Genomic DNA, 19,852 nt, shown 5'->3' with positions numbered 1-19,852 from the left:
AAGACCTTAGTGAATTGTAAATCCTCGACTATACGAAGCATGGGACATTTTGTGTGGGCCGCCAGTGATGGAACTTGGACGACTCATTTAAGTTTGGATGGCCCAGTAAAAGAAATTACTTTAGGATTGCCCACCCTTTGCCCGCTTTGGAAAAAATCTCCTCTCATAGAGAGAAGGACAAAAAGAGAAGTAAGTGAAGAAGATGATAAGTGGCAGGAACCGTCCACTGGGGTAAAGATAGGATGGGTGGTAGAATCGTTGTTTGCCCCGATAGCCTCCTACCACAACAGGGAGCTGATATACAATTTGATGGGGCAAGTACATAGATTGGCCGACATAACCAAAAAGGGGTTTAAGGAATTAAATATACAGTTACAAGCCACAACAAGAATGACCCTGCAGAATAGATTGGCCCTGGATATGCTTCTGTTAAAGGAACATGGCGTCTGTGGATACCTTAAAGATAAGGTTGGCCATTGTTGTATACACATTCCGAATGTAACTGCCGATGTAGAACGTGACATATCCCAAATAGCCCAGGTAGAAGGCAAAATAAAAGAAGAGCAGCGTGACGCAGAACAGAATTGGCTGGGGGCAACTCTCGAGGGGTTAGGCTTTCAGCTAGAAGGATGGCTTAAATCGCTTTTGCAAACAATATTGCTACTGGTAATAGCATTCATTGTGATAGGGCTGGTATATGCATGTATTAAAGCAAAAATAGATAGAAGCAGTACAATGAATCGCAGCATGCTGACCATTCTCACCAAGAATCATGAAGGGTTCCCATTGCCACCGCTTGCTCCTGGGACGGATACTTGTCTCTAAGTAGTTATGATTAAATCACGCTTAGCGTAACGGGTTAAAGGGGGTACATTACTGCATAAAGAGGGGGGAGATGTGGGATTATTCTGGGTTGTGCCTGCGTGCACAAAAGGAGGGGTCTGGGGTGCCTGCGAGCACAGTGGGAGGGGTCCTGGGTTCCTGGGTGGGACGTTTTAACACTATATAAGATACTGTCACGCAGCAATAAATTGGCTTACGGCACAGAACGCTGGTCGTTGTGTCCGTTTATCCCGAGGCTTTCAGTCGGGTTATCCTACATAGGGGGGTGGGAAACTGCAGTGGCAGCCCCCGTGAGAAAAAAAAACCCGGAAGCCTCCCCATGGCAGATAAGGGACAATTTCAGCTGGCCCTAAGGGGCCCACTGCTGCCCAGAGCCAAGCCATGAGCAACACAGTCCGTGCCTCTGTGAGAACACATCCACGAAAACAAACAAAGAAACAAACAAAAACCTGCTGCTCAACAGCAGTTGGGAGAGCGAGAAACCCCCCCCGCAGACACCAAAGTCAGTGCAGAAGGAGGGGGAGGAGGCGCTCCAGGTGCTGGAGCCGAAGCTCCCCTGCGGCCGCTGGAGAGGCCCCTGGTGGAGCAGGCTGTTCCCCCCTCCCCGATGCTTGGGAAACTGAACAAACACCACAGCAAATATGCAAATATACCATAACTTCTAGACTGTTACTTAGATAATGCCTACATCCTCTTTCCCTGCTCATTCAACTTCAAACAGCTCTGTTAAATATTACATGCCACACCTTTAACACCTTCAGCAACTCTTTTAACACTTCCTTTATCTTTTTCCAGCCTGTACTTTTCTAATACCAGCACCAAAGACTCAGTCAGGGTCCAACTTAATTCCATACCTTTTCCCTCCAAGATACTGAAACAACATATCAATATAGCATATTTCATCCCATTTTCCTTCTTTCCTCCTTCTTCCACTCCAGATATTCCCATTCAAAGTGGCCAGCCTGGCCACACTTAAAACATCTTATCAAAGCCTGTCTCTGCTAGGACTCGGGCCACAACACAGGCAGCCTTCTTTGCCTGCCATTCCTTCATCTCTCTTCCTCTCCTTTCCATCCTGGCCCTGACTCCCCCTGAAGATTTTCTTCATCTTTCTCCAACCCTCTGCCTCACTACCCGCTGCACTGTCAATACCATTAGTTTCGATCTCTCTTTTTTTTTTTTTTTTTTTTCCCTTCTTATCTCCCCTCCAGACACACCCCTCCAGGGCCTCCCGCAGGAGGGTCCCCCAGTGACTGTTCACTACATTCCCCCCACCTTCTGAAGCATTTTCTGCGTATTTTGCCAGGCTTTAATCACACAATGAACTTTCAAGAGCCCTTGGGATACTGGGTCCTCAGGTCTCATCCCCAAGTACTTTCTCATTCTGACACTAAGTCTCTCATATAATTTCTGTGTTGCACACTATTATTATTCCAGCCAGGATTGGCAAGTGGGTATTTCTGCCCTGCCGGTATTACCCCTGGTCCTGGAGGATGAGCTCTTTCCCATTCTTGTATAGCAGCTCTCCTCCTGATCATTCCCATTTCTTTCCCTGTAAACAACATACTTATAGACATAATTCCCTCCCCCAAGAGTATAAATCAGGTCGTAGGAACTGCTCTAATTGTTCAACTAGGCTGTTGGGGTCCTTGAATAAAGACTTCCTCTCCTTCTTAAAAGTCCTAACCTCTCTGCTGGTAAGGAGGAGGGGGTAGTTCACCTAAGAGGATACACAGTTAGTGTTAGTACTGTTAGTATCAGGGAAGGCAAAATTCTCAATATATCTTCTACCTTGTTCTAATTCTTGCCAGAGCCTAGAGTATGATACTTCTTTAGGGACAGTGTTAATTACAGTCCCTATCTCCCTTCCTGGAGTGACTGCTGCTGCCACCAGTTCAATATTAAGATTATAGGGAGCATAACTTGGCTCCTTCTCTGAAAAAGGAATCTTATTGTTTACACATAAATTTAAAGCCTGAATTTTCATCAGACCCGTATTTTGGCCAAAATACTGCTGTTTCCTTAATTGATTCTTTTGTCCAGACTGATACACAATGTTTAACCTTTTTTTTTTTTTTTTAATTACTTTTCTTTTACAATCCCTCTAATTTTGGGATTATGTTTCCAATTTCTTATCATTTTTCAGGAAGAACTATTAGTAGGCACTCCCCCAGGGATATCTCCCTGTCCCCTGGAACCCATATTTTCCCATTTTTCCTAACCCTCGCCAGTATGTGCTACAGAAATTTCCCTTCTGCAGTGTACCACACACCAACGTACTGAAAAATGGGGGTGTACCGCCAAGCACTTCCCCGTGCAAGCGTTACCGCACACCTGAGTTTACCAGATTCCCTGGTGTACTTCCAAGCACTTCCCCATGCAAGGATTACCGTACACCAGATTCCCCTGGTGTAGTGCCAGCACTTCCCTGTGCAAGGGCTTACCATACACCAGATCACCCGACCCCCAAGGCAATACTTAATATTTCTTACCTTGGTCTGTGCACAGAGTTACCGGATCGATTCTTAAAAACCCGGAGTGCCTACCTTCTTCCTTTCCCCACTACTTCACGGATCCTGCCTCTTTAACCAGTCTCGGGCCCTCTGTCAGCTTTCCGCAGAACCGCCACGGTCGATGCACAGGACCGCTGAAATCAGCGGGGCATGCCTTCCTGCTGCTGCGGCGGTGGGGCTCCCCAGTAGGTGACTGGATCCCGGACGAGCCCCCAAATTGTGAGAAACACTCCGTAGCCAATAACTTAGGCTCAGGCGAGGATCACAGTGAAGTAGTAATTTATTCGCGATTGCAATGGCGGGCGCCCCACAAGCAGGACAGAGCGCATCTACTAGTTCCAAAACACAGTTTATATACCTTTTGATGGCAGGACCCTCCCCTGTTTCCCCACTGAGTGGGTAATCCAGATTCACAATCTATCTGATGCTTCACAAACAATGCATGGCCTTCAGTCGCCGGCCTGTTAAATTTCAAATTTCTTTTGACATTTTTACTGCTTGAAGTGGTAATGTTTCCTCACTTATCTGACTTGACTTGACACCATGATTTTCACCTAATTGTCCTAAGGAGTCTGATTGTCTGCATTTTACAAGGTCGCCTGCTAAACTTTCTTATCACTGTAAGCATATCTCAGTACCACATTCCCTCCTTCTAAACAATGTAACTCTGCAAAAACAACATTTCTATTCCCACAATGGTCTTTAACATCCCACCATCCCAAAAAACAGTGTTTTTTTGGGGTGTTTCTAGAAGCAACAATCCCCATGCTTTTGCTGCAGCTTTGAATGTTAAAAGGACAATACAACCAAGCAAGTAACTGAAATATTTTCAATGGGAATTAGCTCAAACCTTTCATTTACATATGAAGAAAAATCTAGGAGCATAGGAAATTACACATCAAAAAAAAAAACAACGAAGTAACAAGTACTGCGCACGCGCGACGCCCGGCCGCCTGCAGTACCCCTTTCCCACCAGCAGTTGGCGGCAGAGGGCGCCGCGGGCGCCCGACCAGGGGACCCGGTGCCTGAGTCCCGGTATGAAATGGGGACCTGGGCCGGGGACCTGACCCCACCCGGGAACTTGGGCTGGGAACATGATCTGACCCTAGGAACCGGGGCCAGGGACCCGAACTGACCTGGGGATCTGGGACGGGGACCCGACCCGCGGACCTGTGGCCGGGACCTGACCTGAACCGGGGATCCTGGCCGGGAACCTGGTCCGGGTACCTGACCTGACCCTGTGATCCGGGTCTGGGATGCGAGCCAGGGATCCGGGCCAACCCAGGGACCCGGGCCAGGTACACGACACAGGCGGCGGACCCGGGCCGGGGTCCTGACCAGACCCGGGGACGTGCGCTGGTGATCCGACCCAACCCAGGGACCTGGGCTGGTGACCCAACCTGACCCGGGGACCTGAGCTGGGGTCCCAACCCGACCTGCGAACCTGGGCTGGGGACCCAACCCTCCCGGGGAACTGGGCCGGGGACCCGACCTGACCCGGGGACCTGAGCCAGGGTCCCGGCCCTACCCGGTGACCCAGGGTTGGAGACTCGACCCAACAAGGGGATCCAGGCTGGGGACCTGACCCGAACTGGGGACCGGGGCCAGGGACTCGACCCAAACCGGGGACCTTGGTCAGGGACATGACCTGACCCAGGGACCCGTGATGGGGACACAACCCAGGCCGGGGACCAGGGCCAGGGACACAACCCCACCCAGTGACCTGGGCTGGGAACCCAACCTGACCTGGGGACCTTAGGCCAGGGACCCGACCTGACCCGGCGACTCAGGCCGGGGACGCGACCCGACCCAGGGACCTGGGCCATAGACCAGACCCAACCCGGGGACCCAGGCCCGGATACCCGACCCCACACGGGGACCTGGGGCCGGAGACCTGACCCGACAAGGGACCCATGCTAGGGACCCGATCCAACCTGGGGACGTGTGCCGGGGAACTGACCTGACCCGGGGACCTGGGCTGGGGACACGACCCAGGCTGGGGACCCGGGCTAGGGACCCGACCTGCCCCGGGAACCTGGGCCGGGGACCCGACCTGACCCGGGGACCTGGGCCAGGGTCCCGACCTGACCTGGAGATCTGGGCCGGGGACACGACCCCAGATGGGGACCTGGGCCAGGGACCCGACCCGACCCGGGGACCCGGGGCCGAGGACCCGACCTGACCCGACCCGGGGACCCGGGGCCGGGGACCTGACCCGACCCGACCCGGGGACCTGGGCCGGGGAGCCGACCTGACCAGGGGACCTGGGGCTGGGGACCCGACCCAACCCAGGGACCCGGGCGGGGAACAGACCAGACCTGTGGACCTGGTTAGGAGACCCGACCCGACCTGGGGACCCAGGGCTGGGGACCTGACCCGACCCGGGACCGTAGACCCAACTGGACCCGGGGACCTACCAGGCATACACCTATCTCTAAAATTGGCCCAATTTCTCGTGTCCCTACCCTGAAGGGCTTTGCAGCTGCTACCCAGAACTAAATGTCTCTCACGAAGAATCCCCAATGTTATAAGTTAGACCACACAATTTACTGGTCTATTGAAATTATTTTATTAATCAAGTAAGCAGACACAAGCAAAACAGCACTGGGCGGCTGGGGAGTCTCCGCTCCGCCACGGCACGCAACTTCCCCTTTCCAGTGTCGCTGTTTTATAGCATTGAAGTTCCGGCTTGTCGAGACCTGTTGACTTGTCGACTTGTCGAGACTTGTTCTGAGGCTGCGCAGTCTGTTGTTGGGGGGTCATTATTCTTCCTCCAGTGATCACGCGTTGTGCTTGTGTTCAGGTGGGGGCAAAACAGGATGTCTTGCAGTGGGTGGGTGGTATCTTACAGAATCTTTGTTTTAACAAGGATGTTTACCCAACCCCCCCTTCCCCATTTGTCCCCATGTTACAATGCCGTGAGTTGTGAAACCTTATCTCCTCAGTAGATTCTTTATATTCTCAAGGACAATGAACAAACCCCTACTAATTTATCACACCCAACCTTTGCAGAAGCTTCCCTGGAGGAGGCAATGGTAGCTCCCAGGCCTGCAGCTACCTCCAAAGTAGGACCAAAATTCATAGAGACCTAACCCATAGGGGTCTTCAGCTGCCACTGACCAGCAATTCTCTCTTTGCGGCTAAACACAATGTTTTATAAAACATGATTTGCTAAGGGAAGAGAAGGCACCAGTCAGGTACCGCCCTCCAAAGCTGGCCAAAGGTCTCGGGAGCCTAGCCTGAAGGGACTGCGCACTCAATCTCAATCTCTCTCTGGACGTGGCCAAACAATTTCACAAAGTATGCCTGGGAGGAGGCATGGGTAGCTACTGCGCTTGCACCTAATTCCCAATTTGGACAAAATTATCCTAGCTTCCCTCACCGGACAAGATGCTTTGGACCAGAACTAAGGCAGGTATGCCTGAGTTTGAACTTAGTTTGAACTTTTTCCTAAGTACAAACTGCTGGCAGGAAAGGGAGCTCCCGAGCATACAGCAGGCTCCAAACTTGACTACAATTCTTGGGGACCTCCACTAGAGGTTTCCAAGTTTAGCATCTGCAATAGAAAAAATCTCTCTTGGAGGAAGCCCAAATTTTGGAAAGGCATGCCAAGGTGAGAAAGCAAGGGTAGCTACCAGGCATAAACCTATCTCTACAATTGGCCCAACTTCTCATGTCCCTACCTTGAAGGGCTTTGCAGCTGCTACCCAGAACTAAATGTCTCTCACGAAGAATCCCCAACCTTTGCAGAAGCTTCCCTGGAGGAGGCAATGGTAGCTCCCAGGCCTGCAGCTACCTCCAAAGCAGGACCAAAATTCTTAGGGACCTAACCTGCAGGAGTCTTCAGCTGGTATTCACAAGCAATTCTTTATTTGGTGTTGTAGGTATGTGATGGAGTGGAAATAGGAGAGCAGAGTTTCAGAGAGATGAGGTGACATGATAGAAGATGAGATGAGGTGAGGGGAGCTGAGATGTTGTAGATGATAGGAGATGGAGTGGGATTAGGTGAGCAGATCTTTGGAGAGATGAGGCAAGGGGAGGGGAAGGGAGGGGATGGGAGATGATATTTGATAAAATAATCTGTTGAAGTGATACATGGTCAGTGAAGTTTAGGTAAGATAGATGTGTTCAGTTAAGGTGAGATGTGGTGTGGTGAGATTATGTGAGCTGAGTTTAGATGAGGTGGTATATATGAGCAGTGATTAGGAGAGATTGAGGAGTGAGATTAGGAGAGCAGAGTTTTGGAGAAACAAGGTGTTGGAATATAAGGTGAGGTGAGTTTACATGTGGTGAGGTGAGGTTTGTGAGATCATGTGAGATATGGGGAAGTTAATTTAGGTGACATGGTATGACATCAGCTTAACTGACCATAGGTACAGAGAGATTAGGTAAAGTGATGTGATGTGAACTGGCCTGAGGTGATCTGAAGGGAGTTGAGGTAAATTGATATAAAGTGTGGTAACATGAGGTGAGGCGAGAGGGGGAATGAGGTGAAGTGAGTTGATACGAGATAGATGAGGCGAGGTGAATTGAGCTGAGATGCCCAGAACTGAGGAGAGTATAGGTGAGGTGAGGTTACTTGAGGTAAAGTGAGATGATGTGAGATTGGTTGAGGTGAGGTAGATGAGGCAAACTGGAGTTAGATTAGGAGAGGTGAGGTGAGAGGAGATGTGACAAGGTATGGTGAGGTGATATAAGATGGTGTGAAGTTACATGAGCTGAGAAGGTGTCACATGTGGTGAGTTGTTGTAAGGTGAGGTGAGATGAGATTTGATGAAACAAGATCACATGAAGTAATGTGCATTCTGGTGACATGAACTGAGCTGAGCAGAGAGGAGGTGGTGTGACCTGAGATGAGGTGAGAAGAAATGAGGTTAAGTGATGTGACCTGAGCCAAGCCAATCAGAGGAAAGGAGAGATTAGCTGAGGTGAGACAAGGTTTGGTGAAAAGAATTGAGCTTCACCTGACCTCCCTTCCCCTCACCTCTCATCACTTCATCTCTCTTCACATCACTTCATCTCACATTAATCTTATCTCAGGCATCTGCAGTGGATGGAGTTTTCCAGGACTGAGAAATGGACTGACAAAACCCTCATGATGCTCACCATGGAGAGATTGCAGAGCCCTTCCCCCTTGTTAGAAACAAACCCAGCATGAGGACATGCTGGGTGCACCCAGCATTGAAGTAAACTGGATGGAAGGGCCTTGCTGGGCAACAAGCTGACCATGAAGCAATAATCCAATAGTAAAAGATAAATAGTATGGATCAAAGGCATCTCAAAGGGGATTCCTTGAGAAGTCATGGACAGATTACTACTTACAACCTGGGAAGTTTGGTGAAAGGCTGGGAATCGTGCTTTTGATTGTTGAGAGGATCAAGAACATGTCTGGACACACTGTAACCTGCACAGCAGGAAGGGATTGATCAGAACAGAGACACTCAATTTCACACCTTGCAGGCACTGGTGAACCCCAGAGATGGCCGAGAGACTGCTGTCACTTGTTGGTCAAGCTGTGTCCCAGGGGCAGCTGCTACCCCAGCATTACCATTACTGATCCAAGCCATTCTGTGAAAACATCAGCATCCAGTCAGCAGCAATGGGCGTGTGCTGAACTTGGGTTCAGCTCACGCACAGCACTGCTTGCAACGGGGAGAGGTCAAGGCAGGAAGGACATCCCAAGCAGTGCTGGTTGCCTCATGAGCCGGCAGACCCAGTCACTGCAGGGGAGAGCACCGCTGGGCAGCAGAGGGAAGGCACATTTGGATCATCAGCTGGGATCAGAGCAGCCCTGCCTAACCCTCTTGTTCTCTTTGATGACTGAGGATTCTGTGACAGCCTGTAGGCAGGAATGAGTTCAAGCTGCACATGCAGCTTGAGGCTGGACCCCTAACTTGAAGGCGGTTGAAAGGAAAAGCACTGAAGTCAGTCTTGGCTAATTTAGCTGTCCATTTCTAGTTGTGTTTCAAATGACTTGGCTGTGATTTCCCTCTTGTTTGGGGACTGCAGGCTCTTTCTGGCTGCTTGTGACTCTGTCCAGAATATGGTTCAAGAGTTTGCAGCTCAGCCCAACGTGTATCTGTTTCTCTTCCTGTGGGACACAGTCAGCATGATAGAATGGACGTGCTTCTCAGAAGAACTGTTCCTGCCTCTGAACTGGCTGCAGCTTTTTCTTGTCATCTTTGAAGGAAGGAATTGAGCATCATCTTGCAGTTTGCAAAAAATGCACTACATGCAATGTGAACCAGAAGATCTCCTGCAATCTTCTAGTCTCACATCATGACAGATTTTGCTGTCTGTGCTGGTAAACCACCAAGAGTCAAGCACTTAGATTTTTCTTTGTGAATGACATGTTGTTTGGAGTAGTGAGTAGCTCCCCATAAAGCCCAAGCTTTAGCTTCTAAATTTTAGGGATGTCTTTTGAGAAGCACTGTCTTCCAAAGATACCATCTTCCCAAAGAGGAGCAGTTACTTATAGTCACACTGTCCTGCTTTCTTTCTAAAGGGACAGACAGAGAGACTGTGCAGAAGGATGCGCTTTGGCAAGGAAGTGGTCACACACTACCAATCTCAGACAAAGGGACAGAGGCAATGCAGGCAAATGTCATACCAAGTAAAGGCTGTTTCTTAGTCATCCACTGTCACCAAGCAGAATCAGCATGCATGTGCAGGTTCTTGCCCTGGTACCTGCTCTTGCACAGAAGAGACAAAGACAGAAGATAATATAAATTGGCCTGAGAGGGGACGTTAGGGAAGGTACCAACATTAGGGAAGATACCACCATCAGGGGAGATACGGTCACGAGAGAATACACCATCCTGAGGACCTCCTGACTCGACGGGCTGAGCCTCTCTTCTCCTCCCTCCCCTCCCTCCACATTGGGATGCCTTTGGTTGAGATCTGAACACTTAGTTATACCATTTGTCTCTGAGGAAACTTAGAAACCTCTATAGAGTCTTTGTGCCTTTTAGCGCGTTGATTTCCAGGCTGCATACCTGTGTATTTCATGCATGCTACCTTGCTTTTGCAGACAGTAACTATCACCGGCAATCCAAAGAACCTGTGTACTTGTTGCTGGAATAAATTGCACTTAACTGCATTGTTCCTAGCCGTGATAGTTCTCATTGAATGCAACTAGAGTTAGGACAGTTATATGTTATTGGTGAATCTGTGACCATGGTAGTTCAATGCTCTGAATCCGACCAGACCCATATCGGTTAATGTGTTATTGGTGAATCTGTGATTGTGATAGTTCAGTACCCTCAATCTGACCAGACCCATAACAGTTAATTAGCTACACCCCTTAACGCGACAGTCTGAAATGCTGGAGGTCAGCCAGACTGTGCCCACCATACAGGGAATGCAGGGGAAGGGAGCTGGGGAGCAACAAAGCAGGAGCAGACAAAAGGGCTGTGAGCACAGCAGTGACCCTGCACAGTGCTCACCTGAGAACCCCCCTGTTCAAACTGGCTGTGCCACAGCCACACACAAGCCCTTTCCCTTCCTGATCCTGGACAGAGCCCAGGCTCTGCAAAGCCAGCCTTCCTCAGGTCCTGATGATTCATGGAAGAACTCTACAAGTCAAAAGCAAATGAGTCATAGAGTAGGTATGTTATAAATGAAGTCTCAACTCAATTTGAATTTAGTAATATTTATAAAAGACAAGTAAACAGTGCTGGGTGCGCGGGGAGTCTACGCTCCACCAACATGCACACACAAACATCAGACATTCTAAATATACAGAACACTGCTTTTACATAGTAAACCCAAGTACACCTATACATATGTACAATCAGAAAAGGTAACAAACAATCTTTTAAGTCTATTACTATTAATGTCCATGTCTCGGGGAGCATAGTTGAAGTTGGTAATCCTGACAGAAGTGCTCCCATATCTTCCATGACTTAACAGTCTCCATTTTCCATTCATTTTCTTAATTAAAAACACCAGAGAATTCCAGGGCTAGTCGTGGGAGCAATATGTCTCACTTTAAGTTGTTAAGCAACTCAGTCTTCGGGCCTTATGTATCCTGATCTTCCCAGATTGAAGAAAAGCATATCCATCTCCTTTTCAAGGCCAATGAGGCCTGGGTCAAAAGGCATGTCCAGGTCAGCAGGGGGCGTAACAGCAAAAGCCTTTGATGGCTGTAGCAGCAGAGGGGCCCGTGGCGTAGCAGTCGGATCAGTAAATGAGCCCGCAGCTCCCTCACTGTCTGGCAAACCACACATTTCTGACTGCAGTCCCACATGGCTCTTTAAGGCCTCAGAGATTGCTTTACAGGTGCCGAGCAATCCCACTGTGATTGATTCAAAGATCGAAGCCGAAATTCCTTTAAGTGGTATATTCTTTATTGCAGCGCTGGATGCACGGGGGATCTCTCCACCTATCGTGCATACCTAAAGCGGAAAGCAGTCTTGAATTTATACAATCAATCTATCAATATTCTACAAGCACCTATACATATGCATTACCTATCCCCGCCTTCCCTCGCTTCTTATGCTAATTAGCCTTTTGGCACCTTGCGCCTGCGTAGAGCCTTCCAAGAATTGTGGGCAGGGGTCTTTGGGACGTGGGCAGGGGTCTTTGGGAGGAAGACCCCGAGTCTTCCTCACAGTGTACTTTTCACCTTTGGTCAGGAATCTGCTGAATTGGCAGGTTTCTTAATTGCAAGAGCTGGTTGTTGCTAATTCTTCCGTTTGTTGTATCTTTATAATGAATTCCAATGTCCAGTTTCGAGATTTATAGTCCTTACATTCGTTTCTCTGTCCGTCTGCCGCTTCCTTATCATGAGTTCCAGTGTCTTGTTTCGAGATATACAGTCCTTGTCTGGGGATTGTCCTTGCCTCCCCAATACCTCCCCAATACCTCCTTAATCAATCCCCCCTTTTCTTTTCCCATGCAAATTCTTTTGCATCAGATACTTTCATTATTTACAGTAACACAACAAAGCAGGCATCTAAACAACATGCACACAAATATTCCTAATACTACTAATGCGATTAGAGCAATGAACACTTGTTTCAACCATTGAAAATTGGGCAACCAGGAGGTTAACTTATTCCATATTTCACTAAAACTCCACGAAAGATCATCTTTACTGATACCATGTAGGACCCTTGTCTGCTTCCATATTTCTTCCAGGTCGGTAGAGATCCTTCCACTCTGATCTACATACACACAACAACTTGTGTTTATTACTGTACAGGCTCCCCCTTGAGCGGCCAGTAACAAGTCTAGGGCCATCCGATTTTGTAATACTACCTGTGATAAACTAGATATCTCTTCTTGTTGAGCCTTTATAGCATCCAGAGTTTTGTTTTCTAACTTCTCTATAATTGCAGAAATATTAACTATCGCCTTTTCCAATTCACTCACTCCTAACCATGGGATAAACCATCGAACGAAACTATGAAAAGCGGTGTGTCTCTCTATCAATGGATTGTTAATTTTTCGTCTGATTCTCTGGATATGATTTCTCAAGTAACCTCGAGGCACTACATCATGTACTGTCATATTGGGGACTACCGCTCCAAGAGTGCAAGTTCCCTTCCAATTCTCAGGCAAGACCTTACGGGCTGTATCGTTGCATAGCCAATACCACCCTTTTCCTTCTGGAACCGTCCAGCTGGTTGAATTTGCCCAGCCGCTAGTCGTACTAATATCAATTGTTCAATTACAAGATGTCTGATTTCCCACATAAGTAGTATCCGTATTTATACAATGCTGTTTTCCTATACCCTTAGGCGGGTTACACCTTTGTACACATACATAATAGGATTCTAACGGCATGAAGCTACTCACTTCTAGTTCCAAAACTTCTTAATATTTTCAACCCCAAGATGTGTTTTCCCACAAATTAGTCCAAGATAAGTTTGCAGGCAAGGGAATCCCGATTAACGATACACCCTTATTCCCATGCTGTGGCAGATGGGTGCATACCCAACAGTTCGTCTTATTAGTTACTTGAGAAATTGTTTGTATTAAGGTCAGGTGTAAGTTCTCATCCCAAGTTGCCCACCCCGAATCCGAGAACCGCACCCCTGCAATCATTAGGATCTGGAAAACCGTAATTTTGTTGGTCCAATTGGAGTGGTGGTCTATATCCTCGCCGGGACCTTCTTCACCCTTGAATTGTGGATCCAAGCTGCTTGCTTCTTAATCTTAATGGCGGTGTGTGTTGTCAGTAATACTTGGTATGGTCCCATCCACTTTCCTTCCATTTTTCCTGTAGGGGTTGTCCTGAAAAAGTCTTTATATATATATAATCCCCGAGCTTAAAGGGGTGGATTGGTTGATCCAACCCTCTAGCCCTGGTCCCTAAAACAAATTTATGTACTTTATTTAATTGTTTCTGAAGTTCAGTTATATAAGCATATAAATATTCTGATCCTAACTGCGTTAGGTCCTCTCCACTAAATAGAAATTGCTATGGCCTTCCATATAAGATTTTGAAGGGACTCAAATTCCCTTTTATTCTAGGTTTAACTCTAATTCCAAGTAATGCTAAAGGGAGGGATTGAGGCCATGACAAATTAGCTTCTTATCCAATTTTAGCTATTTATTGTTCAATTAAATGGTTCATTTTTCTACCTGTCCACTTGCCTGTGGTCTATAAGGAGTATGCAGTTGCCAATCTATCTTTAGAATCTTACTTATCTGTTCTACCACTTGTGCACAAAAAGTGAAAACTCTATCAGAAGACATTGCTACTAGTATCCAAAGCATCTGAAAACGTGTCAGTCAGAACCAGTAAATAATGATACCCCCCTTTTCTAGGGAGTTCTGAAAAATCAATTTGCCACTGTTGCCCCGAATAATTTCCTTTACCGATTATTCCAAATTTTATTCTATTCTTGGTATTGGGGTTATTGTGTAAGCAAATGCTACATTGTTGAGTTACTTGTTTTATCATATCGTCCCACTAATGTCTGACTCAGGCTCTTATGCAGTGTGCCAGCTCCCCAATGCGTTTTATTGTGTTCTGTAAGAACTATGGGCCATGTCAAACTAGAGGGTATTACTATGTGGTTATCTTTTAAATATACTCATCCATCTGGTTTCATTTTACCTTTCAAATCTTCAATTAATTTTAAGTCTTCTTTTGTATAATTTGGATATAGTTTGGATTTTACCGTCTGGTATCAAAGACAATGCCTTCACCTCAGTTATTTCAGCTGCCTGCTTAGCCTCTGCCAATCGATTTCCAATTTCAAAATCGGTGTTCCCCTTTTGGTGTCCCTGACAATGCATGATAGCTACCTTTTCTGGTTGTTTTACAGCCTCTAACAATTTTAAAATTTCTTCAGCATACTTTGTGTTTTCACTGAGCGGTCAGCAATCCATGTTCTTTCCAAATTGCTCCATGAGCATGTACCACGCCGAATGTATATTTAGAATCTGTCCAAATATTTACCCTTTTTCCCGCTGCCAGTTCCAATGCTCTTGTGAGAGCAACTATCTCTGCCTTTTGAGCTGATGTTCCAGGGGGTAAAGGCTTAGACTCGATTACCTGCTGAGTAGTTGTTATAGCATATCCAGCTTTACGTTGTCTTTGCATAACAAAACTGCTCCCATCCGTGAACCAAGTTTCTTCCGCATCTTCCATGGACTCCTCCTTAAGGTCTGGTCAGCTGGAATACACAGTCTCTATAGTTTCTAAACATACGTGAATCACAGGCTGTGCCGGAGCATCACTAAGAAAAGAGGCTAGATTCACAATATTAGTTATCACAATTTCCACGTTGTCCTGTTCTACCAATATTGCTTGATATTTCAAAATCATCAATTCTTGTTTAAGTTGTTTAAAGACTTTTTGTGCTTCTCCAGTCCAGACTAACTTTGACTGGTTAATCTTTATCAATTCACATAGAGGCTTTACCAATAGTCCATAATTATAAATCCAAAGGCGACACCAACCTGTCATTCATAAAAAGGTTTGTAGCTCCTTTACCATTTGAGGTTCTGGAGTCTGGCAAATGACTTCCTTATGTTCAGTTCCTAGTTCTCGTTGTCCTTCCGAAATTTCAAATCCCAGATAGGTCACACTTTGTTGAGCCAGCTGGACTTTCTGTCAAGAGACTTGATATCCATTTAAACCCAGAAAATTAAGACGACTTATAGTCCATTGAATACAACTCCCTTTAGTCTCAGTAGCTATTAAGAGATCATCTACATATTGTAACAAAGCACCTTCAGTGTCCGGAGGCATCCATGTTTCGAGTTCCCTTGCTAATTGGTTTCCAAAAATAGTGGGGCTATTCTTGAATCCTTGAGGTAGTAATGTCCACGTAAGCTGCGTCTTTCTGCCTGAATCGGGATTTTCCCATTCAAAGGCAAATAGGTTTTGGCTTTCTGTGGCTAAGCCTAGGCAGAAGAAGGCATCTTTTAAATCCAGTACGGTAAACCAGACTTGACTATTCTTTAATTTAGTCAGCAAAGTATAAGGGTTTGCCACTACTGGATATATTTCCTCAGTGATTTTATTTATGGCCCTCAAATCCTGAACTAGCCTATAGCTTTTTCATCTGCCTTTTTAATTGGCAATATGGGTGCATTGGATTCTGATTCACATTCAATCAATAATCTATACTGTAAAAATTTATTAATTATCTCTTTAATTCCTTTCCTATCTTCTATCCTCAAAGGATATCACTTAACCTTAATGGGTTTCTCTCCTGGCTTTAATTTAATAATTATTAAGGTCACATTTTTACCTCTTTCAGGGGTTTCAGTAGCCCAAACTCCTGGACATACTTGATCTGTGATCTCTAAAGGTATTTCACTTTTAGGGTCAGTTTGTATTAGTGCCAAACTTAACACATTTGTTAGTTGTTCTTCTCCTATTCTTAATTCCATTTTCCCTTTTTCAAAGACAATTTCTGCTCCTACTTGCTCTAATAAATCTCTACCTAAGAGTGCCCATGAGGAGTTAGGCATATATAAAAATCTGTGTATGCCCCATTGTTTCCCTAACTTGTACTTCAAAGGTTCACAAAAATAAGCCTTTTCGGTTACACCTTGTCCTGGCTTCAGTTAGAACAGAGTTAATTTTCTTCCTAGTAGCTGGTAGAATGCTATGTTTTGGCTTAGGATGAGAAGAGTGCTGATAACACCCTGATGTTTTAATTGTTGCAGAGCAGTGCTTCTACCAAGCCAAGGACATCTCAGCTTCTTGCTCTGTCCTGCCAACAGGCAGGCTGGGGGTGCAGTAAGAGCTGGGAGGGGACAGACCCAGGACAGGTGACCCAAACTAGCCAAAGGGGTATTCCATACCATCTGATGTCAGGCTAATACCATCTGATGTCAGGCTAAACAATACATAGGGGTGGCTAGCCAGGGGGAGGGGGCCGGACTGCTCAGGGTTAGGCTGGGCATCGGTCAGCGGGTGGTGAGCAATTGCATTGTGCATCACTTGTTTGTACACATTATTAGTAGTGGTACTATTATCATCATTGTATTATTATTATTATTATTATTATTATTACTTTGTCTTATTAAACTGTCTTTATCTCAACTCACGGACTTCACTTTCCATTTCTCTCCCCCATCCCAGAGAGGGAGGGGGAGGGTGAGCGAACAGCTGCGTGGTGTTTAGCTGCCGGCCGGGTTAAACCACAACACACCTTTTACCCTAACATAATAATTCTGTGAAGGCATTAATGCTTGATTTAGAACTGAATACGTTGCCCCATATCAATAAGAAATTTCACTTCCATTCCTCCCCTAGCTTCATTATAACCAGTGGAGGATCCGCTAGGGTAGATTCCCCAGGTCCCCGTTATTCCTGTTGAAATCAGGGGTCGATTACCCTAGGAAAAGGCTAGTCAATTTGTCCTCCGAAGCCAGGTCCAAACCGTTTTGTTTTATCTATTTATTTATTTATTTATTTATTTATTTTCATTACATTTCAGAGTTGGTCTAAAAATTCCATAGGGGTTTCTTTTAGACCTTGTTGGAAGCATATTCTCAATTCCCAATTCATCCAGGTTTTAGTATTTACTTAACCGTTCATAATTTTCAGGATGATTTGGGTCTTAGCGGGGGTCGGTCAGGGGAATGCAATTGTCCACAGTTCCCTGAGCGGTCCCATCGGCAATCTGAGCTCGCACATGAACTCAGGTTGTTTTAAGAGTTAACTGCTTTTCTGTTTCTGTGACAACTCTCTCGGACCCATCATGGTCCCTTTGCCCTAAAGGGCTAACACCCGTGATTTTAAGATCTCTGCCTCGGGCAGAGGCAGAACTATTAACATTCCTACATCCTCTTTCCCTGCTCATTCAACTTCAAACACCTTTAACACTTTCAACAACCCTTTTAACACTTCCTTTATCTTTCTCCAGCCTGTACTTCTCTAATGCCATCATCAAAGGCTCAGTCAGGGGCCAACTTAATTCTGTACCTTTTCCCACCAAGATGCTGAAACATCAGTATACAACATTTCATCCTGTTCTGCTTCTCCAAAAACAACACTAACTGTAGCAAAATATTATAGTTTAAAGTTCCATTTAGGGGCCACTTTTCTCCACATTCCAGCTTATAAAGTGGCCACCACTGATTACGATATTTTATCAATGTTTTCCTGTTCACACTTCCACCGGCAGATCCTCCAATATCCTTCCAGTGACTTAAAACACATCCTAACACACTTTTCTTTAAAATTTCACTGCTTGTTTGCCCCTCCATTTTCCAGTTTACACTTTCAGAATACACATGTTACTTACAAAAGCGTATCACAAAATGTATCACTCACAAAAATACGGGCACGCAATATCTTTCAGTAGAGATGTCACAAAACTACTATTACCAGCAATATTGCCAAAATCACAATAACAATAGTCAGAGTCAAATTCCACATGCGATAAGTCAGAAAACCGAACTGTGTAACACCGTAACGATATCTTTCTTACAAAAATGCCATGAACCTACTATTACCACCAGGAAAATAGCCAAAATCGCAGTAACAATAACCAAAGTTAAATACCATACTCCATGAGTCAGAAAACCGAAATAGACAACACAATTCCAGATGGACCTTAAAGCGAGCTCTTTCCTTAAGGTCCCCAAATATACTTATGGTGCTTACCACAAAGTATATACCAAACACTGCCTCGCAGAAGATCACCTTCTGACTTACAGACAGTTCCAGATACAGATGGACCCCAAGGTCCCCAGATATACTTGTGGTACTAACCACAAAGTATATATCAAATACTGTCCTGCAGAAGTCACCTTCCGACTTACTGGACAGTCCCAGATGACCGGTCTACCAGAAAACCAAACCAGAATAAAGAATATACTCACTTACAATGATGGGGTCCTTGTCTGCCTCCGCAGTGATCCGGTGAGTCGAGGAGTCCCTCCAGGAAATCCCGGGGGTACCCTAGGGAGTCCTGTCCCCAGCGGGTCCTGCGGTCCGGCAGAGAGGTCGTCCCATCTGGGGTGCCAGATTGATTCAAAGATCGAAGCCGAAATTCCTTTAAGTGGTATATTCTTTATTGCAGCGCTGGATGCACGGGGGATCTCTCCACCTATCGTGCATACCTAAAGCGGAAAGCAGTCTTGAATTTATACAATCAATCTATCAATATTCTACAAGCACCTATACATATGCATTACCTATCCCCGCCTTCCCTCGCTTCTTATGCTAATTAGCCTTTTGGCACCTTGCGCCTGCGTAGAGCCTTCCAAGAATTGTGGGCAGGGGTCTTTGGGACGTGGGCAGGGGTCTTTGGGAGGAAGACCCCGAGTCTTCCTCACAGTGTACTTTTCACCTTTGGTCAGGAATCTGCTGAATTGGCAGGTTTCTTAATTGCAAGAGCTGGTTGTTGCTAATTCTTCCGTTTGTTGTATCTTTATAATGAATTCCAATGTCCAGTTTCGAGATTTATAGTCCTTACATTCGTTTCTCTGTCCGTCTGCCGCTTCCTTATCATGAGTTCCAGTGTCTTGTTTCGAGATATACAGTCCTTGTCTGGGGATTGTCCTTGCCTCCCCAATACCTCCCCAATACCTCCTTAATCACAACCTTGCCATTTTTAGTTGCAGAGTCCCACACCTTGACCTCAGTTTGGTCCCATATTTCAGGTTCATAAACTGTCCGATTGTTAATAAGGAGAATAAGCTGTAAGGTTACCAGGACAGTCTTTGTTTCTAAGGACGTATGATTCCCCATAATGCGCAACTGCTTACCAGCGAAGTCCTTCAGTTTCCCTTCTCTCCTTATTTGGTAGTCTCTGGGCCAGATGTCAGAGACTTGTGCAGCGTCTCGCACAATAGTCAGCAGTTATCTCAAAAACTCCCGCTCATTCTCTTATCTCCCAGACCCAGACTTGGGCCTCAATGTTAACCCTTCAAATCCCCTACTGACACGAATTGCTGGACCATTCTTTTGCAAGATACAAGAACTATATACATTAACCACTCTGTTTTTCTTAGACTTGTGGTTGTGATAAATGAATTCTCAACTTAATCTGAATTTTGTAATATTTATAAAAGGT

General features: G+C 46.0%; 1 long non-coding RNA gene across 1 annotated transcript; it reads right to left on the bottom strand.

Annotated features, from left to right (window-relative positions):
- Positions 1–11,682: 11,682 nt before the first annotated feature.
- LOC311423398 lies at positions 11,683–18,894 on the bottom strand. Its single transcript, XR_014685698.1, has 2 exons — positions 18,661–18,894; positions 11,683–13,605 (listed from the first exon to the last, which is right to left on the bottom strand). It is a non-coding gene; the product is annotated as an uncharacterized lncRNA (long non-coding RNA).
- Between the last annotated feature and the right edge of the window lie 958 nt (positions 18,895–19,852).

The sequence above is a fragment of the Aythya ferina genome, assembly GCF_964211825.1.
Source record: "Aythya ferina genome assembly, chromosome: 24".
Lineage (NCBI taxonomy): Eukaryota > Metazoa > Chordata > Aves > Anseriformes > Anatidae > Aythya > Aythya ferina.
This window is presented reverse-complemented; position numbering and strand designations above follow the sequence as displayed.